This window comes from Cardiocondyla obscurior, linkage group LG07 (genome assembly GCF_019399895.1).
Source record: "Cardiocondyla obscurior isolate alpha-2009 linkage group LG07, Cobs3.1, whole genome shotgun sequence".
NCBI lineage: Eukaryota > Metazoa > Arthropoda > Insecta > Hymenoptera > Formicidae > Cardiocondyla > Cardiocondyla obscurior.
This window is the reverse complement of record NC_091870.1, coordinates 6415250-6441245: the sequence shown is the minus strand read 5'-3', so window position 1 is coordinate 6441245 and position 25996 is coordinate 6415250. Positions and strand designations below refer to the sequence as shown.

The following is a 25996-nucleotide window of genomic DNA, read 5'->3' as shown; positions in this document are numbered from 1 at the left end:
GGGATCGTTTCCCGTCCAGTTCCCATTCGTGGAGGCTCCAGGCCTAATCCGTACCGATCTCGCAAAAAAAAAAAAAAAAAAATGCGAAAATAACGTGGACGCGCGCGCGATCCCCTTGTATTCGTTAAACAGTTGCGTAAGTACCCACAAACAGCGCCGTGATTGCGGTCACGTGGCGGCTCGCATCGCTCAAACGGAAAGTAAAACAGCGAGCACACACACCCCGGAGGGGTTGTTTCTCTGAATGGCTGTTGATTGTAATCATCGGGTGTAAGTAATGCCCGCACGACGCCATTATACACCGACGCAAATTCGGCTCCGGAGTCGCTGCAAAGTACAGTCATTCGGTGTGTACACGTGCGTGCGTACGTGCCAGTGAATCCGGGCTCGGCTCACCGTAGGAAAACACGGCGAAAATCTCTCTTTAAAACAAACGTTCGCGTTTCCACCCGCTCGCCCGCCCGGAAAATCGTTACACGAGCAGTTTATTTAAACGACTGCATGTCCGTTTGTAAGAAATTAATGGCGGTGGAATCGTGGGAGGAGGCCGCTGGTAGACGTCGCCAGAATTTCACGCGCGAGAAAGCGCGAAGCGTTCGGTACGGTACGCAGACATTCAGCGGGAGACCAAACCTCGGGGCGTGCACGGCGCTGCGTCTTTGCCTTTGTCATCGATATACGCCGAGATATTTCTCGTATATTTCACGTAAATGTTAACGGAGCACCGTATATCGCGCTATGCGGCGATTGCACTTTGTCCCGAGCGAAACTAAACGACGCGACGGTTACGTAAGGTGTGCGCGCGTGTTTACAGTGCGAGAGAGCGACTTCCTGGCAATAAAATTTTCGTCGTTACGATCTCACCACTTGCCGTACGCGCCGCAATCAATCCTAATAAAACGTTCGTTTTCGTTACGCTGGATGCGTACAGCCTGAGATCGGTCCAACCGCTTCTCTCTCCGGCTAACTCCGCTCTCTCGTCGGTGGGTGTGACTGGGTTGTTTGAAGACAAATATCTAGAGACCGTAAGGCAGATCGAACGTGTTTGCCGAACGGAAACACGTTGTCAAACTAGGTACGGAGCGGTTTGTCTCTCGGTACACGAGAGGCCGATCCTAATTGGTCGTCGACGGAGGTGTCTTGCCGCTCCTGAAACGCCGCCGTAACTCCTTGACGCTTCTCGCCAAATTGAACGTGTATGCTCGCGCGGCAAATTGAGGAATTGAATATTCATACGGCGCGGAGGGAGACCTCTCCTCCGCACAAAGGTGAATTCAATTACGCATGATTGCCCGCCTCTCCTCTCGTTTCTATTGCGCGACACCCTTCCCGGCCTCCCTTTTCTTCCCCTTCGTCTCGCAGAGCAGTTAGGCCAATTTTACGCTTATTGGTACGTAAATACGGATCAAGCCGTGGAGGAAGCCCTCTCGCCTGTGAAAAGATGCAATTCCACATGCGTCACACGCTGGTATCGACGCCGGCAACTCTAAGGTCTACATATTGACGTCAAAGCTACCTGACTGATCCGATAGAATCAGTGAATTTCACCCCGCGCGAGAAGTATAATCCGCCTTGCGTGTCCACGGCCGGGATCGGAGGCTGCTGGATTCGAGATCGTTTCCACTCGCGGGGATACCGGCGCGCAGATTACGTCAAAGACGGCGCACCTGCGGATAACGAGTGTCCTTGAATTTAATGGCGATGAACTCGCGCGTATTCTTCGGTCTTCGGCGAAATAGCCGACTACCGGCTAACAAGAAAACGTCAGGGAGATCCTATCTCGAAATCGAAGATGACAGTTAATTAAAAAAGAAAATTGACTTCGCTATTGCGGCATGAAACGTGCAGCGTGTCTCTAAGATACTCCACGCCGGGATCGATCGTCGCGCGCCTATACGTCCGTGCTTTTCCCGTTTATGAATATCGCGGGAGTCACGGCGCTGTCAACATCGTAATCCCGTCCCGTGGGATCGCCGGGCACAATGCCCGCCCGTTTATCCCCGGCCGGCTCTCTCAAAACTCAATTTTGCACCGTTTTTCGAACAATGCGCGACGCGAGGCGATCCGTCGGTTATTCTCCTCGACGAACGGATCGGAAATAATAGGGAGATCCGCGCCGCTCGTTAACGTACTAATAACTCATCAGTTTTACGACCGAGGAGGCGAGAGAGACGGATTTTAGGGCGACATGCATCGGCGGTCATCGCAGGTGCTAGACGGACCATACGTGAATCGCGCTCTCCTTTCGGCCGAATCTCGCCCCGAATTCCGTCACGATTGCCGGATGTGAGTTTATTACGATAAAATACGGCGCCCGGCGCACATTGTGTTAGAGGACATTACACTCTAATAGCATCATTTCGTGCGTATAAAAGTGCGGTGACATAAGGTACCGGTCTAAATTACTTCGTCACTCCTAGATATAGACATATGCCGATGTAACAATGCTACACGCGTCACGTACAGAAATAATGATTTTTATATGAAAGTTAATTGAACGAGATAATGGACGTGATTATCGCGGCGATATCGTGAATTAATTGAGGCTGCAGTAACTCGTTAATTCATTCGCGGTCAAAAAGCGTAAAAGACAAATTAAAGCCGCCTCGGGAGTAATTATATTTAATTGCGAATTATTTAAGGCCAATTGTATAAAAAGTAACCGGGAAAAGCGTGGAATATCTTGAAAACGCATATCGGCGATATAAATAGCTGATTTATTCAACGTAACTCGGGAAAAAAAAAAATTGTACATATATACAATTCGAAAGAATAAACTTATTCTTTTTTTTTCCTCTCGAAAGAGATCCCGATGTTCGATTCGGGCCTCTACGCGCTCTCTAAACTAATTCCGCGCGAGCATTCGTTACATTATTTCACGAATATGCATTCGTTGTCAGCCGTAACTCGAGTGACACGTCCGACGACAACTCTCTCGCTCGACCCCGTCGATCGTAAAACTGCGGCGTGTTTCCGTCGAACTCGGGGACAGCCAGCCGACGGGACAGTTCGATACGAGAGCGAGGACCGTAATACGAAATAAATTATAGCCGCGGTGTAGCGTCAGCCGGGTTATAAGGTCGCCGTTGGCCTCCGCGGCCTCGTCGAGCTGGCGGCGCGCCGTTAACGACCGCGATATTATCGGCTAGCGAATCATTTTCCCTCGCGGGGCGCCTCGCGCGCGCGGATTAAAATGCGTCTGCGACAGCTTCGCGGCCGTATATTCGAGGCTTCTCGCCGGCGACGAAATATTTCGAGCGAGGTCGGGGCGACGTAATCGGGACGGCCGGGCGCGATGCTAACAACGCCGACGTGATATAATTACGGTCGAATAACACATCGGGAATCGTAATACGCGATTTGTAATTCGTGACCGAACCAATTGCGGCCGAAATTTGCATTTAATCCAACGTTGAACGCAATTTGCGATGACGGGGCGAAGCAATGTTGCAACTACGATCGATACGGGCTGATTGATATGGGCGACGCGAGTCGCTCGTTGCGTCGCCAATTTGCAGCGTTTTCGCCTTCAAATATATCTGGACCTTCTTTATCCCAGCGTAGACTTGTAGCCGCGGCAACTACACGGCACGTTCTACGCGCGTAATACGCCGGCTATAAGCGGTAAAGCGTTGCAATTTCAGGGATTGTCGTAAAATCTGGCATAGAACGATATTCTACACGGGGGAAGCCTCTTAAATTTTAAACAAAAGCCCCGTGCCAAGGGGATACAACGCGGTACGTTGCTTGCCAGCGCTTAAGCGGGAATTAAAACTTGCGGAAATCCCCGTTGTGCGTCCAATCCGGCGTCGGGAAAAATGTGCGCGTGCACCAACAATGAAAGCCCCGCGCCGCGAGAGCGAAATGAGACGTAAAATTTCGCGCGCGAGATACGCCTTGGCTCAAGTTATCCCGATAATGATCGTTGCATCCCGCACCTTGTAGTTATCGCGCGCGCCCATTGCCGGCAACGAGAATTATTGCCGCGATTCTCTGCGTTTCCCCGGTCATTTTATTTCGCGGTGAATTTCACTGCCCGTCGCGCACCGCTCACGCGATCCGCGCAAGAAATCGCGCGGGATATATAATCCTCCGGCAGCGATTTCTGCGATTTCCAAACAGTTTCACTTTGCGCGCGTACGTACGAAAAAATCTCCGGGATAATGGAATTGCCGGTTGCGTAGATATGCACACAAGGAGCGGTTTGATAAGCGAAGAAAAAAAAAAAAGAAAAGGAAAAAAAAAGGCAACGGCTGTGAAGTAAGCCGTAACGATAGCGTGGCGCGCTGTTTGCAACGCGGAAATTCGACTCGCGGTAGCGATTGAGATTAATCGCGTGCCATTTTCGTAGTACTGACAATAACGCGAAGTAACTGGAAGGAGCAATTGGATGATGAAGATATATGAAAGATTAGTCATGCTAAATCTATCAGCGGCGGTTACGCGCGAATCCTAAGGCTCTGTTTACCCTGGCGCAATTGATAAAAACCGTAGGGTCTTTACCGTTCTCTGCGCAAAACGCAGTTGCACTTTTTATTTACAGCGATGTATTTATCGTAATACAGTAATCTGGCGAGACAAAAGATCTAAAGTCGTGCATTGATGAAAGAAAAACATTCGCGGTTGGTAACGTGTCATTTCGCAGATAAATATACGTCTCGCGGTATCGAGGACGCGACCGCGCGGGTCTTCCAATAAAATCGGAGCAATTCTTATAATAATATAAATGACGCTTTCTGAAAAGTACAGGCTTAAGCGTATTGGGACCTTCGGTGCAATTATCTCGGTACGAAACGTGACGCGTAAAATGGTAGGAAGTGACGTCTCAGACACGAATAAAAACGACGTTCGTGCAGTCAAAGGAAAATACAGGTCACGTTTGTGAGCGCGAAAACGTAACGTCTTATAACGAGAACAAACGTCTGACAATAGAAGGAAAGTGAAATAGACACATCCGCTCGAAAGAAATACATCGAGCACTCTCGCGCAGATTGCACTTACATTCGGAGAAATTTCATTTTTCACAGATTACTAGGTGCCGTGTAACAATCACCGAGCAGGAAGCTATTGTACGTGCGTAAACAATTCGAGCGAAATTACAGTACAGGTGTGTACGTTATGTAGTGCAGCGTGTGCATAATCGAAAATAAGTTAATTGGAAAATGATAAATCCTGCGCGCCGACCTAATATTTTTTTTTTTTTTTTTTTTTTAACGCATGCACCGCAAATAATAGTATTACGCAAGATTATCTTTTCCGAACAATGGCAATCGTTTTAAACAATATCGAATGCGAATCGTATCGCTGCACGTCGTCGGGCTTTCCCATCGTACACCGTTGCGGAGCCCGTGCCACTCGAATTAAAATCGTACGGCCGCAATTAAGATCCGCCGGTCCGAGACAAGTCGATAGGCATTCCCCGGGTCATCCTGACGCATCGTCTGGATGAAATAAAAGCAAAAGAATGGAAGTCAGAGCTTGAACACTTTTCTCCTCGCAGAAATGTGCGGCATTTCTCTCGTCGCGGACGAAGAAATCCTATTACGACGGCGGGGGCGAGGGGAAGGGGAGCGAAAGAGGAAGAGGAACAGAGAGGGAAAGGAAGAGCTTGAATAGTATTTTGTTTTGTCCGGCGTATAGGTGGACATCATGATGACAGGATAGAACATAAACGTGGGGCTCCCGAGGGAGTTACGGGACATAAAATCCTGCGTCTCCCTTCTACGCTGGCGTCTAGATGTCGGGACTTTTCGCATTCCCATATAAAACGTACCCCACTGCCTCTCGGCCCTTCGAAGCCCTTGTGCTCATCAACGGTGACAGTTGATCCTCCCTTTAGGCCGAATTTGTCCCGCGATCGAGGAGCCAGATTGAATCGGCTCCTTTCCCCCGTTGATCTCTGTGAAAGAGAAGAATCATCGCTCCTCGCTATTTATGAGAGAAACATGTGTCAACATTGACACTAAATTAATGACCAAAGCGCTGAAAATAAATCTTTAAACTTCGAACGCATTTTTTTTTTTTTTTTTTTAACAACTTTAAAAGAAAACGTAGAGTATTGTTTTTTTATTTTTTTTTTATTTTACACGGGAATATTCTTCTGTCGATTTTATTCTGTAGAAAGTCAGGTCGTGGGTTTGTCAATTTTAAAGAGATTTTTATCTGTTTTTCTTCTTTCACTTATACCGGATGAATGAGCTTCGGTCGCCTTATGTTCACCGTTCCTCCAAGTCGCACCGATAATGACTTTGTTTATCGCGTCATAAGGTGTCCAGGTGAAATATTGCATCGGATTGGCGCTCGACACTCGCCGACTTAATTGCCACTCCGCGTCGTTTCCAAACGACTTTACGCAATAACAATCATCGCGCTCTCGCACACAGGTGGACACGCACCATGTACGTAGAACACACGCGCGCGCGATTGGCTGCACGCACCCGCTAATGCTCGAACGGACCAATTTCGTATACCTGCTTCTCCAGACGGAATTCATCGGCAAATTGAGCTGACTCATGTCTTCCCGTTATACCAACAACGCCATGTAAATGAGTGCACACTTGTGGATGGCGCAATTTTTTTTTTCTTTCTTTTTTTTTATCACCGTAAATTAGACGCACGAATGCTCCACATAATTTTATCGGCGCAAATAATTGTTTCACGTGTAAAACGATTTAAAAATCATGCCAATAATAATTATAAATTTGAAAAAATTACACTGCCAAGGCAACGCTAAAAATTATATTGCATTAATGCTAGTTCTATTTTTTAATTGTTGAAGCATTTCTAAAAAATTTTTTTCTGGCGTTTACGTACACGGAACTCCTCGATGAGGGAGAAAAAGAAGACGAGGCCAGAGCACGCGCTGTGAATTCGACCACATGTGTCTACGTATTATTTATGTGCGTGTCTGCATATATGCAAATGCCTCCTGTCCGATTGTTATGCAAGATCCACGATAGATCTATGCTAATGGAAATCGTTAATATATCCACGAGGATCCTAATCGGGTGCCGATAATCTCGCCGCAGAATCGCGAAATTAAAATACGCGCGCACAGGTGGGCATTGCGTGCGTGCTGTTGATCAGACCGAAATTTGTATGACGTCATTCGTGCAGAGGACCACACGGTATTTCCGGATTTTTTTTTTTCTCAAAGATAATGCATCAGAGATTAAAAAAAAAAAAAAAAAAAAGAAAGAAAGAAAGAAGCAAAGATATAAAACAACTAATAGTGAAACTTTTACATTATAATTTTTTTGAAAAAGTCGTTTATTAGATAATCTTTTTCATATTATCGCTGCAACATCTTTCTTTTTACGACCGGACGTAAAAAATTAATATCTTAAGTACACATTTTTTCAATTATACTACGTGCTCCAGGATTCTATTTTCCCCAATCTAATCGGAAAACATTTTGACGGCCGTTGATTAGATAGGCCTCGATGATGAACTACGTTGAAGGATAAACCGGAGGCCTACCTGTTCCGAAAAGCGCCGAATCATGCTCGAAATAATAAATCCGGTAAACGACGTAAATCCCGAAGCGTATTAATGTAAATTCATGCGAGCGGGTCCTAATCGCCTTCGGGTACACCTGCGTGCGCCATATGGTGTTTTCTATTCCAGGACCGCGATGTATACAAATAGAATGCGCGGGGTGCTCCGACCTCGACCCCATCGTAGGTGAATTTGGAAGCGACTCCCGACCCCTCAACCCCAATCATTGTACGGAGCGCGCCACGGCTAGACGGATTACGAGCTATTATCATTCCAAAGTCGAGGGGTGTCCGCCGCGCGGTCAGGAAAAACGCGAGCATATGTTTAATAAGTTCGTATGGCGTTTCTTGGGCCCTTCGGTCGGGAGTCAACCATGTTGACACATGGTAATTAACTCTGAGTAAGACTAATTGGAAAATGTAGCTGAGAGAGTAATGTGTCATCGCAAATAGTGCTTTATGAGAATTAAAGTTGACTTTAATAAAGAATCCCGACGTAAAATGTGCGCGTAGAAATTTGATCTATTTCACGAAGAACAGAAATATTTTCCTTCGCTAATGCCAGAGAGATATTAAGAGAGAAACCGAACTAACTGATGTATCGTATAGGAACGTATAGCTTTCGAACCAAACAGTTTTCACGTTTGTATCACGTGTGAAACGTTTCTTTTTTTTTTTTTTTTAAAAAGGGTAAAAGGAAATATGAATTTAGCCTCAAATTTGAGCATATTATGCACCGATTTGTTAACGCATGAGTTTATTTTTCAAATCAGTTCCGAGTCATCGTTTTAAACTAGTTCGGTAGCACCTGATTTCTCGGTTGAACTCTGTAATACTGTAGAATAATAGTTTCCTTTTTTTTTTTAAACTCAAGAAGCTGAGAAGATGAAAGAAGTAGTCGCCTTTAGATGACTGAAAACGTCCGTTTTATTTGTACCGTGGACACGTTGCCTTTCCGAGAAAAAGTTAAACTGATTTGGATACAAAAGATTTTGGTTATGGTTTCCATATATTATTATATGCATAAGCATCTATATATTGGTACTAATAAATTATTATTTTATCTGCGCAATTGAATAATGCCGATTATTAAATACTTAATATTTTTAGCAAATTTAAAAACGAAGAAAAATATAAAAGATTCAAATAAAATATTTATCTTAATTATACATACGTCGTGATAAATACACATTTGTGCATTAAAAGTTTGAAATTTTCTTAAGTTTTAATTATCGTAAAATTCAAACGAGTTATTAATTTTTATAAACATACTATATACAGCAGCATCTTGTATAGAGCTAATATAGGAAGGAGGTGTTTCCAAACGAAGCCTTTAGAAATTCTGATCGTTAACCTCATGATAAATAACGAAAGTTCGAGTATATCTTTCGAAAGATCAGGTCGGGATAATGAGAGGCAGGGGCTGAGTTGCAGGTGTGGGATGGGGACCTGCTACCGGGCCTACGCGCTTCATTGGCGTAGTTATCAAAAAATCTTGCTCGATCGTTGAGATTTGTTTCCTCGATAAAATATTGAAAAAAAAGGAAAAAAAAAAAAAGAAAGAAAAAAAATTGAGATCTATATTCGGAATTCAGAAATCTCTCTACTTCGCGAAATCAATATTCGATCCGAGTGTAACTGTAGGAGTTGAACAACTACTTTATCTCGACAATTCACCTCGCTGACTATCAGGAGGATTCATTTAGACCCGAATCACAATTTCCAGCGGAATCGTTCGTGGCATTCGAATAAATTTTCCCAGGGCACGTCGGCTGGGTCCTTACTTTCCCCTTTGTCGAGGAGATAAATTTCCGGAATCGACGACGTTCGACACAGCGCCGGGGGGGAAAATCGTGCTGGCTAATTGCGGGCGACTTTTACGCCGTCTGAAGAGTCCCTTTCCTCTCCGCAGACAGGGCGCATTCCGCACACAAGTACGCGCACGTTCAAGGGAAAATCTTGGAGCCGAGAGCTGGCGGAATGTAATTTCGCCTTGGCTGAAATTCTGACGGAAGAGGCGTGACCCACCTTATTGGCTCTTATGCGACTTGACCGCCGGATGGTGGTCGCAACATCTATAAAACTCGCTCGACCATTATTGTTACGTCCCGCCACCTATCCACACTCAAACATCATATAGGGATAAAGGAGAGAATCGTGGTCCCTTTATAACAAGACTGACAGGGAAGACGTAGGGAGTCAGTAGCGGGATAATATCCCGTCGGGCAATGTGAAAAATATTGCGGAGAAAATATTGCCTGGCAGCTTATATACGAGCTCACCGAAGTATCATCTGTGTATAAAAAATATGTGTTCGGTACTGAGTGTTTTTTGGCGTCATGTATTCCTCCTTTCTTTCTTTCTTTCTTTCTTTTTTCTTTTACGATTCAATAACAAAGCAATGCTATTATATTGTTACGAGAAACTCGGAAAACGATCTGGCGCAGTTTCACCCTGAAAAACGTTACTCCGCGCGGTGATTTTCGCGGTAAACCAAGAGCGATGAAGCTCGACGACCTTTTAAGCCTCGCGCACGGAAACAGTGTTTGTCCAGCGGGAGCCGCCGCCGTCTGCTCGTTTTCATCAGCATGCCCGCGATGACGGTCGATGATGACTTTGATTCGCAAACACGGCTCCCAATTACACGGGGATGGTACCCGCACGGTAGCTGACCGTGCATTAGCTGCACCAACAATGCATTATTCAGTGTATATACGCGTTGTGTTGACGTATTTGCCTCTTTCGTAATATGATTGCTGCGATATTATTCGATGCGCGCGGTTCAACGTACCTGGACATCGGTTCGAATTTTGCGAGCTGTCACCGACAAATTAATCCGGCCTTCTCATCGTTTATTCGCGCGCGCATAATCCGCGCCGCGATTGAATGGAAAGAACCGGAAGAGTAAATAATTTTTGTTGCCATCCCTCGCGTGTGTATGTACAACGCTCGCGAAGCCCTTCCACTCGGTGCACATGTGCTGGATTTTAATTACAATTTTTTGTTGCAAAAAAAAAAGAAAAAAAAAAGAGGAAAAAGAGAAATACCGCGGTCGCTATTATTGTTCGTTAAGCGGGATTTATTTGCGGTTTTCATGCGTGGAAAATAAAACGTCGCCGGATTTTCATCGATATTAAACGCGCGCCGAAGAGTCTCGTCGTGTTAAAAAAAAAAAGAAAAAAAAGAAAAAGAATCACAGATGCGCATGTGACATTAAAACGAGTAGAAGGAGCGAAATGTTGAGTAGAGTAATGGACAATATCACGCAGTCGGCAGATGTTGGTTTCGTCGATGATCGAAATTATCTAGGATCTCGAGTGTGAGAACCGATTGTATCGTCCGCCAACACTCGCGGCTGCAATATCTCCGATGAGAACTTCTATTGCATTCAACTTTTAATAGATCCAAAGAACCGTGCTCAGGCATTTCGCACGTATTTAATCCGTGACTGTTTTGCCAATGCCGGCTATTGTGCTGTTACTGCTGTGTGCCATTTAACTTACTATTCCTCGATGAACTTCCGCGTACCTGTCTCGATTGACAGACGCAAGCAGGCGTGTTTTCAATGTTATCACGTGCGGCTTGTTATACTACGTCCACCGGACGATTGAATAACTTCGATTACACCTGATTAAAACGCAGCGTAAATATTATCTCATATCCGATCGGTCATCTCCGAAAGAATATACCAGAGCAGAGCGCGAGCGGAAAATGCGCGGACGTTCACGAGTCGGCGATAATCTTTAACGCGAGATACTAAAAGTTTTTATTTTACAAATTATTCAGTTTGTTAGATTAATGTTGCGTGGAATAAAAAGTAAGGTATGACATTTCGAGAGAGTCCTTCGACTTGACGCTAGAATATAACAATCGTTCATCCCGGGGTACTAATGAACGACCGGTCGACCGCAAATTCGAAATGCGGGGGAAAAAAAAAAAGGAAAAAAAAAAAGGAAGAATTTCGTTCCGCATGGGGCGATTCCAAAATCGCCGGGCGTTCGCGATTTTGTAAAAACTGCCGTAACCAACGCTTCCGCGTCGTGAATCCGAAAAATTCACGCTGATGCAAGTAAACAAAATGCGCAATCGTTAAACAAAAATATTCGGCCGGATGCTGGCGGGCGCACACGTCACTGACGGCTAAATATTTACGTAGCTGAGTGCCGGCGTCGGTAATAACAAAGGAAAATAGGCGAAACGCAAACAGCATTGCATTGCATTCGTGCGACAAGCCCGGGCGGCGGCGCACCTTTTTACCGGAGCGGCTCATCGTCCTTTCGTACGACGTACTTAGGTTAAAAGTATCTAATACTGTATTTTATAGTTTCTACCAACCGGCACTAATGCTCTCTAATATTGACGGATTTTTAGAAAAGCCGGATTATCTTTAATCAGTAGAGGTTCCTGGAAAAAGTTTAACGGTCATCCTTTTTCTTTGTCGTCGCGTTATTGCGATAAGATAGAAAATGAACACAATAAAATGGGTGCTGTTTGAAACGATTACGAAAGTAAGTCAAACAGTCGCTGGTAAATTTTACGAGTGACACATTTTAAAACACGTGCACGCTGCGCGCCCGCGGTTTAAGGTGAAACGATGGCGATTATAATTTATAGCTATAGCGAATCGCCAAAATGTAGCGGGCGTTACAAATATGTCGGAAGGATCCAATTCATCAGGGAGGCGTATCAGTGCGAGCCCACTTGTCACGTCTTATCACGTCCACGGCTCGTTACGCCGAAAACGCAGCTCCAACGCGTAACCGGTCGCGACGCTGCCAGCCACCCCTCGAGGCGGTTATCGCGCGCTCGATTTAAATTAATAAAGCTAATCAGGCTAATCTATTGACCAGGCGAGGCCCGGCCATTGTTGATGCTCCGCTCGAAATATGCAAATGAGCGGGGGATGAAAGCGGGCGGGCGCCATCGTCGCGCGCGTCATCACTCAGGTGCCCGCTCGTTTCCCTGTGTGGGGCACGCCCGTGATAATGAAAATACCAGGATACCGATATAGCGGGAGGTAGGTCCCCGGCCGGGACCATCATTACAGTCATCAGTGAGATGACCAGCTCGATAGTCGATCAATTAAATGACCCCGCCAGGATCTCTCCCTTCTTTCCTCTTCCCTCGTGTTTCTCTCTCTCGCTTTCTCTCTCTCTCTCTCTCTTTCCGTAACCCGAAATCGATGCTGCAATGCAGCGCAAATGAGGCGCCTCCGGCGCTTCAGAAAGAGTATGCACCCTGACGACGACGGCCGATAAAATTATTTTAGAAAATTACAGCGTTACCCCGCCGCGCGGGCGATCATGATGAAACGGGAATCGAGTTAGGTAATAGTTAATGAGCGTGTGTTTCCGAGTGGCGGACGCCGCCGATCGTCTGCGTACGTATACTTTACCGCACGGCGAAATTGTTCACGGATCTCGTTACGCGGATAGCGTAATGCAGCAATAAGTTTGTTATTTGGCGTTCGGCCGGCTGTACGCAAAGAGCTAACCGACTGGTTTGCGTTACATCGACGGTAAATGGAGTTTCGTGGATAATTACAATGGCGGTGGGGCCGGAATAAAGTTCGGTTGCCCGGGATCACGTTGCGGGTTCGCGAATGCCGCCGCGAAAATATTTTTCTTTTCTTTTTTTTTTTTTTCTTCTCAATTTTTCCGCGAGCGATTACGGAGGGTGCGGCTCTTCGTTAAGTATGCCGCGATGCCGACAGATAATTACTCTATTATACGCCGTTTAATCCGCGAAATAACGTGGCCGCGTGGAAATCCCCGACGGTGCGTTCGATCGTGCATGGAGCGCTCAGGGAATAGGAATTAGATTACGATTACACGGGCGCGGGGATTATAAGTAAGCGGCCCGCAAAAGTTCCGCGAATAGTTTCTCCTACGACGACAAAGGAGTAAAGATTTTTTGCGCAAATTATTACACTCTCCGGCGATAATCCCGGACTGTTTTGCCGCCAATAAAAACGAACAATAAACGGCCGACCACAAGTATCGCTCCTTTCTATGCAACTTCTTCGGTTTGCCTTAAAGCACAAGCCTGGCGGGAGCCCTACTCTCGGCTACTCATAATGCGTTTGTAACGGGCCACGTGGCCCGTCCCGTCGTAAACATTACGCCAATGAACGGTACTGTCCGCGTTGTTTCTGCGAATTCGGCAAGCTGTGGCTCGAAATAACGCAGCTACTTTGTAAAACCATCCGGTGACCACTGCAAAAGCGCGAGACAATAGCGTCCGAAGAAAGAAGCGGAATTTTTAGGAATCCTCTTTTATATTCGTGGAAGTTGACCGACTTCTTTCCTGCATCTTTTGTGCATTTTCAGCCGCATATATTGTACGCGGTGCCTCTATATTTATCTCCGACATAAATTTATGCAACAAACCCGCGCTGAAAGTTAAATAGAAAAGGATAATGAAGGAGGATAATTTTTTTTTGCGCGTGCAGACAGTGTTCCCGAACTATTTCGCTGAACAGCAGGGGGTGCCTCGAGTCGCTCAACTTCATTAGTTTAGCATAGCGGCTATGCGGATTTAAACGCTCTTATATATCGACGGTGGCCGTAAAACGAGCGGGCAACGAGCCAGGAGGCGTTGCTCTACACGAAAGCACGTGTACGCCGCGCAAAGAAGGAGCAGGGTACCTTATGGGGTTACTGGGGTTACAGCGAAGTTACAGCCGTTTACGCGCGCTGTTGCACGGGCTGTTTACCTTTGTATAGCCGGGCGTGAATTACGCTCGCGACTTTGAACAGGCACGAGTAGCCCCGGCGGAAATTCGTGGTTAAAGGAGCTACGAGTTCACGAGCGCGAGCTATTTTATTTCACTCGAAGTACCATAAAAAATATAATCAAGAGCACGCTGTTTAAAATTTACATTTAAACATCGGTAATTTTTTAACTGTAATATATACATATATATTTATATATATCTCTCTCTCTCGAGAAATAAGAGTTTACTCGAGCCAGCAATAAACGAGATAATTTTAGCTCGCATGTAGCACAGCACGTCCATTGTTACGGTTACCTCGAACATCAGCGGGGAGAAAGTGATTCCGTAAAAATATATCTGCTCTCTGAATTACCCCCCGTAGTCGCGGTTATCGTCGTGGCGATCATGATCCATTTCCTCAGCCGAAGGACGTTTATCGCGATCGTTGAACGCCTCCGCCGAGCGAAGCTACATCGACCAGACGCGGCGCGCAGGATGTAGGCGCAATTACCGGCAAGGATAGGACTTATCCGGGGCGCTGTGGGGCAGCGGGCAAATCGCGCGAAGGGAACAAGTGAGCTTGCCATTTCCTCGGAAATCGAGACGGGCTCCTCCGCTCCGGATCGGCCGAATGCCGCTGCGGTCTCTCGATACGCGGGGGCCGGCTGCCAGTTAGGTTTATTGGTCTAATTTAAATAACGGGTCACACGAGGGGATGCTATCTCATCGCGACTGTTTTCCTTCTCCCTCCCGCTGGCCCCCTCGTGAGAATCCCGCAATTCCGGATCTCGTCAAACCCTCCTTTCCGCCCCGCGCGCTCGATGATTGAAGGATTTACAAACTTTTATTGCGCGACGCATTTATCTCGAGCGCGCCCATGCGAATTAAGATCTCGGTGCCCGAAGACACGTTCGGAGCGCGCGATATGAGATGTTACCACCGATACTAACGATGGAGAAAAACGGGGATAAGAGCTTTTGCCTCAAGTCGTCGATGCGCGATGTTTCTCCTTTGTCGACGTCTCTGTACCGCCCGCATGCTCCGCTCTTCTATTTTAGTGCCGATTTACATGCATAAAATCCCTGCTGGGCGCCTTGGAAAAACTATGTGACACGCATTTATTCGCACGAACGTTTGTCTGCAATTGCGCGAATGTGAAAAAGGTTTATACGTTCGAAAAAATTATTATTTCCTCTGGCGAGTCCTCTTTTCTCTTTAATTTTATTATGAGTGCTCCACCTCCGCAAAGTTAGCACACTTTTATTTTTATATTAAAATATGGAGCAAAGGAAGTAAAAAAAAAAGAAAAAAAAAATTAACGCGAGGAAACGGTGGATATTGTTCCGATTGTAACTGTGAAAACGCCGGAATGCTTACTTTACAAGTGATGCTAATAATTTCGTGCAATTTCAAGCTCGAGTGACTTCTCCGGCAAACCAATTTATATAAAGGATCACTTTTTCTCTCTGCCAATAGCAAGTATCGCGGCACTAGATCATAGTATCAAGGAACGGCATTCGATTGTGCGAATAGCCTACTTTCTACTTTTACATTTCGCTAGTTTATTACGAGGGAAAGGGCACAAATCCTCAAGCGCAGTAACCTCATAAGATCGAACAAGATTCTGTGGTATCCTATTGTATCCCCCTCGTATGTTTGAATTAGCAAGTTTTCACATAATTACATTTATTAAACCCACGCGTTCACGTGTGCCTTGCATATTCACATGTACATATATATATTAATTTATATATACATATATACATACATATATGTATATATATATGCATGCAATTATCTTTCCTACGATTTCGTAGTGTTAATGAATGGCGTTGCAAACGAGCTGACCTCAGGAATGAGAATGCCAATTTTAGCACAATATGGGGAACTACTTAGACCCACTTAAATTTGCTTCCACATGTAGTTAATGACAGATCTTGCCGATATAATGGTAATTACTAGACAGAGTCGCCTCGAAGCCAATGCATAATTTACTGTCCCTCTTAACCATGTAATAATACCGCTCACTGCATTCATTAAACGGACTCATTATTCATTTAATGCGATAAGATGTATCATATTCTTTGAAAACAAGCCGTATCTTTTGCATTACATTGTACAGGAGTTCCCGATAGCTTATGAAACGCGGGCACGAAATGTTTTAATGAATCACTTCTAGAAAGTCTCGAAATTATTTTTACGCGCTTTTTACATATTTATATATCTCTTCGATCCACTTATTTTATTCCCGCAAAAGTAAGCCGACCGAGCAATCGCGTACCATCGCGGTAACGTCAGCTGTTTAAGGTGAGCTATCCGCAATTGTTTGGAGCTGTACTATTTACGACAACCTACATTTTTCGCATTTTCACATCTATATCAACGACGCTCCGCGCACTCCCTATTTTTTTTTTCTTTTTTTTTTCTTTTTCAAAGAAAAAAATAGAAATGTGCGCCCTCCTTACCTCCGTGTTCCCGCAATTGCCTCTAATTTCCTTCATAATTAATAGTCGCGTATCAAGTATTAGCTATGCGGAATTTAAAAAAATTGCAGGTTGAAGGATACTAGCCGGCCCCTCGTCGGCGATCTAATAGCGGACTTTAGCGTAATTTCGTCATCAGGCGCGCTTATCGTGACGGCTTCGTCATGTGCTACGACCGAAGCCGGGCAGACCGCGCGGGATGCAATTCGCAAAGTGCACGCCATATGACGTACGACACAGTCACCCCGCGACGGTCCGTAGGGAGTGAAAGTATAATGCCGGCAAGTACGAAGGAATTTTCTAGTGGCACGTGGTCGGCGCACGAATCGACGTGCATATGGGGAGAAAGGATTGTTCGGTGACGCGCGCACGGGAAAATTAAATGCAACTGTCGGGAGGTTAGGGAGAGGGAGGATCGCTAATTCCGGGCTGCAACGGGTTGGCGGCGGCGTCGGCGGTGGTTTTTCGGAGGGTGAGTAAACGCATCATACGGCTCCAAATATAAATACTAGCGTGAAAGAGGAAAGGGTGTCGCGGATTGGGGATCGTTACGAATGTGTCATGCGGACGGATCGAGCGTGCTCGAAAGCTTCAATTCGGGCTGCCGGGGGATTGCCAACGCGTATGGCAGATAGTGACTGATCGCTCTTCACGCTCGGATAATCCCCGAGTATTTGCGGCAGGAAGTCGAGAGTGTAGGTGTAAGGTTTAATTAATACGTATCGACCCGTTGATGCTTTCAACCTTCTCCGATTAAGCGGCGATTTTACTCTCTCGCTCCCTGCCGTTCTTTTCCTCTCGTTTCTTGCTTGTATTTTTATCAAATGTTTGCGATTGCGAAAAGTGAATAAATTTCAATAAAATTAATCACAGTTGCGACGATCAATATAATAGTATATAGTCAGGTTTATCTTATATTCAACGTTCTTTTTTTTTTTCCCCTCGTCTGTCTGTCATTTATGTTACACGTTGCGTTATAATCGGACGGCAATATAAGATCTCGGATTTATAATATTAAATTTTTACGACGGCACGCGCGGCGGCGGCGGCGGCGCAATTGTATTCATCTGCGCAACTTTGCATACGAAGAATACTTTGAATAATAAAGATGAACGATGGCTGATTTATAACGATAAGCAATTGTGACGGCATAATCTTGGCTTCATGCGCATAAATGTATCGGAGCTAATACATATTCGCGGAGGTAGCAATTAGTGCGGCATGCTCTTGGGAAAGCGTGTTATCGGGCTGGTGGACGCCGGAGAGCGTTTGCAGAACGCAGTGCTCGCAAAGAGCTTAGGTTCGAGGTAGTACAAATAAAACAAATGCCACAAGATAACGCCTCCGGTGCATTGAATCGGTGGTTTCGATTCCGACAATAGAGGTCATGCTACGTGGGTACTCGCACGTGCTGGTAACTTCGGTTCTGCATTACGTACATACTACCAAGTACTAATTAACATCACAATGGCACATTATACTCTATTCTTCATCGGTTCTACGAAGCTGCCACGATGATTACTATTAGCGTGCGTATGCCCGCAATCGATAACAGATTACGCAACAAGTACTAGTTCGTCGTGCTCTTCATTCATCTTTAATGAGCTCGTCTTACTTCTTCTTCCTTTTTTCCCTTCCTTAAAATTGACGAAAGTACAAAAAGCATTTTTTTTTGTTTTTTTTTTTGGGAAATTACTAACGGCACTGTGCTAACGAAATGCGTTACAGTTAACTGTATAACGAGCGCGGGTCGCGACTTCGCGCGACTTACAATTGCTTTTGTCCATTTAGTAACCATTTTCGTCGGCGAACCCTTTCATTCGCGCCACAGACAAATCAGTAAGTTGCCTCGTTAATTTATATTCATTACATACAAATTGAATATTATATTATTCAACGGTAGGGCGCTAACTCCCCTAAGGGCGCCACATGCCCGGCACCCTATCGCAGACAACTGCGCTTACGTGACAATGATTCTAGCACAATCAGTAGTATAGCGACAGCTCCGCTACCACATCGACGAAATGGCTTTGTCTGTATTTCGTAGTCGTAGAGACGCGGTGTCCGTGAAACATACGCGGTTTTCGACTCTATCAGACGAGACGATAAAAAGGAGAAAAAAAAAAAGAGATGTGATTTATTGCACCTTCGATATTCATCTTCGGTTATTTTCGACGAATGGCACGATGACGCGGGGAATTTATCTAACACGCTGCACTGTGATCTCGCCGCGAACTGTCGGGCATCCGCACTGATGCAACGGTAAATCGCGAGGAAATATCGTTCCCCCGGGAGACGAAACGGATACTTATCGCTCGCCGGGAAAATAAAGAGACAAGAAAAAAGAAATATATAAAAAAAACCCCCTCCCCCAGAACAATGTCATTATTCCTTACGCTACGAGACGGTCTCTCTATCGTTCTGATGATACCTCGTAAAAAAGCGCCGCGAACGTTCAATGGAATATCACCCTTATTCTTTATTCTCTCGTATTAAGGATATAATTTCGCGATACAAGTCCGTATTTTCCAATTACAGACCTCGCGCGATAGGGTCGCCGCGGGATGATGATAGGGTCTAATGACACGGTCACAGTACATAAAATTGATTGGACGTAGATAAATTAGAACCGGCCGTCGCGGAACGAGCCTCATCTCGTGCAATTTTGCGCCGGGCGCCCGCCGCGCGGATTACAGACCGCGCGCGAGACCGCGATGCGCCGAGCGCGGGTACTTTTACGGTTTAGAGGCGATAAATTATTTAGACCGACACTTGTCCCGCTTCTATTTCGTATGTCACGAAGTGTCTCCGTATTGCGCGATTCCAGAGGCAACAACGGCTAAAACCAGCAAATGCCCGACTAGTAAAAAGACACTCCAGTCGGAGACAATGACCGACGTCAAACCAGAACGCCCGCTCGTTTACTTTTCTCCAAGGACTTGTAGTTTTTTTTTCTTTTTTTTTCTTTCTTCCTTTTTTATTCTGCTTCTTCTAGAGTGAATCCTGCATAATGAAACTTACGCCGGGGGAAATCTTTGAATATTTTAGAAATTACTTCCTAGTTAAAACGTTCGGTACTTTATTTATAATACATTTCTCGAATTAATTTTACGCAGCGTAATTCACAATTAAAAAGAATTTAAAGTATAATCTTCACGCGGTTAAAATATTCTTAGAAAAATAAAGTTCTTTTCAACCCTTCGCCGGAAATAAAAATGACGAGCACAAACGAGATAAGCAAGAAGCAAGCGGAGAAGAAAAATTGCGCGAGAAAGCTCTATCAGCCACTGCGCTCAGCATCGCGATTTTTTTTTTTTTTTTTGATTATACGTTGCGATAGAGATTGTGAGCACTGTTCGAGGGATGCCCTTGCCTGTCCGCGACGTGATGGGGCCTCTGACCGTTTCCCTTGCGCGGCGAAAATTACGGCAATACACGCTGGTCAAACCACGGTAAAAGGCCCTTTGCCCCTCTCCCTTTTGTACGCGACGTGGCGTGGCCCGCGCTCAGGTAAAGACGTTCTTTACGCGTGAGCATAGGTTCTCGTCGCGAGCTTACCCGCTTCCTGGATAATTTGATGCTCCCTTTTGCATCGTGCGCGTACGACTCGTCGTTGTCGGTGGGCGTGCGTCACCCAGCGAGAGGAGCCACGCGAAGGATCCCATCGTGGCCGCACGTTGCACGTGCATGCATGCATGCGTTGCACCGTGTTATGAAACGCGAACGTCAGTGGGCCCCCGCGAGCTACCTTGCTAATGAGGGGTTCTCTTCTTTCCTCCGTTTTTTCTTCTTCTCTGCTTCTTTTTTTTTTTCTTTTTTTCTTTTTTCTTTTTTATCCCTTTTTCTTTGTGCGAAGCGACGAGTTGCGCAAAACTTCGGCGAATATACGCGGCTACCGGTCGCGACGAAGGGACGCGGCGCAGTAAGTAATCGCGAATGCAGACTGTAAAGTAGAGAGATAAATATTAATTTGTCATAATTATTCCGGATTAATGTTGGAGGTTGAAATTATAATTTGGTACGTAAATATCGCAAATGCGTCTCCGTGTTCTTCAAAGGGATGGAGTTTAAAAAATAATTTTGAAAGTTTGTTTTGAAACCTTTTAATAATTATTCCACAACATTTTGTATTTTTATTCATTATTACATTAATGCACGGGTAATTATTTTACGGTTCTTAATAGATTTTGTCTCTTTCATCTCATACAATATCCCGGCGAAATGCGGAAGACAGTATTATATTATTTCTCTTGGGAATAAAATGCTAAACTCCTATCTCCTGAGTTTCGCTTCTTTATTTTTTTTTTCGAAAGAACAGAAAGAATGATACTTCAAAGAATCTTCGCTACCTTTGAGGCGAGGCAATACCTTTGTTCTGGTTTAGGTACAGCCAAAGAAGGGTCGATGAAAGGATTGAAAAAGGGTCTGACAAAGGTAGTGGGCGTACACGAATCATATCCGCGTCTTCCCCTACGAAAAGACATAATCAACATTTGCAAACATGTGATCAAAATTAACACAATGTATATTACGCTGTGGTCAATGTCCCCACGAGAAATCGTACGTTTTTCACCGATAATTTCGACGAGAAGCCCGAGCGAGAACGTTGCGACAAGAAATACGACGAGAAATACGAAAGATAATCCCGTACCTCATAAATTTTATTTCAAATGTAATATCCTTAATTAATGTTTATTTAGTCATCTCACAAATTCTCGCGGGTCAGAAAGCGAAAAGAAAAATGTCATTATCTGATAAAGAAGTGAGCTTCTTCCGTCTTTCCGTTATTTTTCCTTTTTTTTTTCTCTCTCTCTCTCTTTCTTTTTTATCTCGACAATGGTTTACTCAGGTGCCCACTCGACCTCGAGTGAATCCTAATTAAAGAAAACTCACAGCGATTGCAAAAATAATTAAGCAGTGAGAGCACAGAGTAGAAATACGTGCCATTCACCTTAATAGATGCCACAATGACGTGTCTCTGAACTATTTCTCCTTTTCATAATTACCCGATATTACCGGGCGCGTAATACCTGCATTCGTCATCAAGTGACGAGCGACACTGTTCCGGTCATAACATTCATTACATCGCGACTACTGTAACAGCTGTTGGATATCGCGGTGTATCCTGGATTTCATACGCTATTATTGCATACAGGCATTACGGCTATAAAGTATGAAAAGATATTCATATACAAGCGGTTTTAGATCGGGATAGCTATCGCGTTACAATCATGGTAACGAGATCATCCTTGATCCATCTAGTAGATATGGAACCGGTGGCTTCCAGAAAACAGCCGGAGGCGCCGTCGACTCGAGTTCGTTGGGCGCAAAGGCAAATGACCCCTGCGGGATCCTCAGATTCGTGATCCAAGATGAGCAAATGGTCCTAATTATAATCGCATTAGGATTGCTGGCGCCAGCTTTGAAGGATGCTAAAGATAATCCGAATCAATTCGCAACCCTCATATTATCTGAATAAGACGTGTAACAATTTTGGTTTATTTTCGCACTTAGTTAAGATTTATTTAAAAAAAAAACTCGTGAAAGAAAAAATTTTATATTAATTAATATTTAATATATAATTTAAATTCATATAAATTCAGTTCGCTTGCTTCACGCCAAGCGAGTGTCAACGTCGGCTGTTAAGTCGGCGATTTTGAGATTTGATTTAATTTTAATATTTAATTAATATGTCCAGGCAAAGACGGTCTTCGCGATTTTCAAGATCGAGAACGATCTGGTGGAAGTACCGTCTTTGTCTGGACATACTAATTAAATATTACAATTAAATCGAACTAGAGTAACGAATAGATCGGCGCGGGGGGTCGGGGGGAGGCGGGGGGAAACGGGGTGAGAGCGAGCGCGAGCCTACGTACCGCGCGCTAGGTATATTCCCTCACTACTCCCACTCTCGCTTTGTCCTTCTCTAGCGGTCGCGCGAAGCACACGTACGCGTTACACAACAGCCACGTGTCCGTGCCGAAATTAATACTTACTTGCGTTTAACGAAAACCGCCCGGCACGAGAACTATCTTCTCCTCCTTATTTTCCGTGTGAGAAGAGCACGTGTGAATACGTTTCCTTTTTTTAAAGTAAGTTATATCCTTCCGTGTTTATCTCTCCGAAGTAATCTTTTATTTGAGAAGCTAATTAATCGATTCTATTGCTGTCGTTTATTAAATTATATATATTTTTTTTGTTACAGATGGACGCAGCTGCATTCACTGCTGTTCAACGAAAGTGTCGTCACCGCCGATATTAATTATTATACGAACCGCAGTCGGTTCGTCGGTCGTTCCGGGAGTTTCGTATAGTATTCGGACGGCTTTATTCTAATCGCGAGTGCCGAACTGAATCGCGCGATAAAGATTAATAATTTTCGCGATTGTAAAATCACTGTCGGGGTGTTCGCGAGTGACTTGTGCGCGGAAGGATGACTCGACACGTCCCATCTGAGAGGAGGAGCAGGCCCGGGAAGGGCATCCTGCATCGGCGGAGCAACTTTTAGGTGAGAATAAATTTTTTAAATAAAATATTTATTGAATAAAAACTTTAATCTTTTTTTTATTAATTTTTTACAAATATACATGTCTACATTAATGTGTTTTATTTTATGTTACAGTCACCCGCAGAACTTTACAACTCCGCTGAAGCTCATGCAGATTGGTAAGTCGCATTACTTTTTTTTTTTTTTCATAGTTTGAAATTGGGGGTTCTTAAAAAATAGCCCGTGCGTAGCGCGCGCATGGTTTCTTTTAGTATAATAAATAATAGAAAAAATAACCGGTTAATAAAATGTGTAATATTACGCGGGACTTTCCAATTTTCTCCGTTACCTATTCATCGCATATAGATTTCTCGGTCACAATAGCCGTCTCGCACCTCGATAGCGACTTGACGGTGATTTAATTTCAACTGCATAGCGAAACTTAATCCGGCATAGCCCTCGATCGGGATCGAAGAACCACGTCGCAGGATTCTTGTCGTCCGCCAGCCGTGCAAGAGGTGCTCCGCTTACAGGAGCAATCGAAGCGTGTCCTTCCCCATTCGTCGACGATGTTTCGCGTGCGCTTTGACCGTGACCACGAAGCGTGGCAGTCGTGCGTGTGTCACTCGATGACTCCTGGCCCTTGCCAGGATCGTTCTCCTACCCCGCCCAGAACGTGCACGCGTTGCACTCGGTCGCTACCGCCGTCCCTCAGCTATGCATGGCGTTTCCCTCCTGCGGACTTTGAGGCTTAGGGTTTACCGCGAGCACAGACCGCCGATGCCCCTCTGTCACCTCCTTCTCCTCATCGCGCATCACAACGTGTCCGTATCAGTGCAACGGCGTCAACATAATTTATTGTTAATTTCGAAAAAGAATTACATTTATAAAGAAAATAAGCTAAGCAAGAAAACTCGACGCGAGTAATAACAAGTAAAAGAATAAAAATCGCGACGCTTTCAATTAAACTACATATTATTATTATTATTATATTTTTTTTAACAATAATTAAAAATTACTTTTACTTATCCGAAACCGCTTTCATCGGCTGTCCCACTGGTTACCGCCATAAATTTGATTAGTGTCAGCAGAATTAACCGAATATTGCCCACCCTCCAACGGGACGCGGTAAAAGCACGTAACCACGAAGTGGACAATAAACGTAGTCACGCATAAACGATAATTTCTAATCATCCTCGACAACGGCACCGAAGTAAGAATCCAAGCGCGGGATTATTAATTCGAGAAGTCGCGGGGGTCAAATTAAATTTGAAGCGGCGGGATGGTCTTGGCGTCCACCGTTTAATGCCCCATCCAATCTCATCTACAAAGTCGCGACGATTAACCCCGCGCGCCGACCGCGAACAGGCCGGCCAGGCACCGGCAATAGCTACCGCCGACTTCTCTCCTTCAAGGGTGGATGACTCCGGGATCAGCTCTCTCTCTTTCTTTCTCTCTCTTTCTCTTCTCCTTTTCTCCCTTTTCTTTCTCCGCGCATCTTAACGTGCAACTACTGTTCGCCACATGGCCTCTATCCCTTCTTCCTCTTCGCCTTGTATGCTCCTGATCATCATTTCTTCCCTCCTCCCTTTCTTTCCGCGCTCCGACCCGCTCGCTTGCTCGCTCGCGATGCCGCAATTATTGCAGTATTCCGAGTTGACGTGACACACTCGGCCCATGTGCGCGGGGTCAGGCTTCGGGGTTAGCTGAAATTACGGCCGACAGGCGCCTCGCCGAGGAACGAGTTACGTGCACGCGTGCCGTAGGTTCCGCGGCACTTCCTCACCTGACGCGCGTGTGTGAGAGACGCAAGGACGCGCATTTTCTCCCGCCCGTAAAATTCGCGGTAACCGATAATCTCGGCGGCTCTCCTTTAGGGCCTTATCCATTTATTCCCGACTCCGAATCGCGAAAGCAGAATTACTTAATTTTATTTACGCAACGCAAGAACTGTATTTACGTACCAATACAATGCATAAGGATTGGCTAACATGCTTTTGTTCTTATTGCTGTTTCTTTTTCTCTCTTTTTTTATTCTTGTTTTTATTTTTTTTTTTTTTTTATTTTAGTTTTAATATACAGCCGCGTGAATCAATGTTGACAACTTATTCAAAGTTTTTGCCCGATACCTTTTTTTTGCCTTTGAATGATTCATGAAAGCTGTCACCTCGCAATAAAAGAGCAGCGATATATCTTTTATACAGTTATAATTATATTCGATAAAAAGTATGAGGAGATAACAGACAATTGCATTGAAGCACTTCTCCGTAAAACTCGCTTATCGGGATAAAGACGGCAATAGCGGATTAATCGAACACTTGAAAGCGCAAAATTTTGGCCACTCAAGCTCGAGAGTACAACGGTGGACTACGAAAAGATTAGCTTAATGCATCTCTCTTCCCTTCTCGCAAAGTCGGAAAAAAAAAAAAAAAAACAACAAGTAGCCTTCAAAGTGGATAGATAAAAACCTTACAATGGTAAGAAAGGGCAAGCGAGCAACGATCAAGAAGCATTCGCGATCGTTCGTGCTCGATGCAGCTGAACGAAGGAGAGGGCGAGGAGAAAGAAGGAAAGAAAAACGAGGTAGAAGAAGAAATAAAGAGAAAGGAGTAGCGATAGCGAGAGGAGATTGGGAGAAAGGGCGGAATAAAGGGAGAGGGAGACGAAAGCCGCGGACTTAAGACAAGAGGAGGGAACGAGAGGCAAGAGAAGGCCGTGACTCGCCCGTGACATCGCGATTACGCTCGCACACCTGTGCTCGACTCAAGTCAGCCACTTACTTTGCCAGTCGTCACATGCCGCAAGAAGCTGGAGC

At 45.0% G+C, this 25996-nt stretch overlaps 1 long non-coding RNA gene across 2 annotated transcripts in view; it reads left to right on the top strand.

The window, feature by feature from the left end:
* The window catches only part of LOC139104480 (uncharacterized), an 82450-nt gene extending 57927 nt beyond the window's left edge, over positions 1–24523 (top strand). Inside the window, exons 4-5 of one of the 2 annotated variants that reach the window (XR_011546038.1) lie at positions 22900–23202; positions 23317–24523. This is a non-coding gene — a long non-coding RNA (uncharacterized lncRNA). Of the gene's footprint in view, positions 1–22899 lie in introns of both variants that reach the window. The other variant, XR_011546037.1, reaches the window with a different exon arrangement.
* The last annotated feature ends 1473 nt before the right edge of the window (positions 24524–25996 follow it).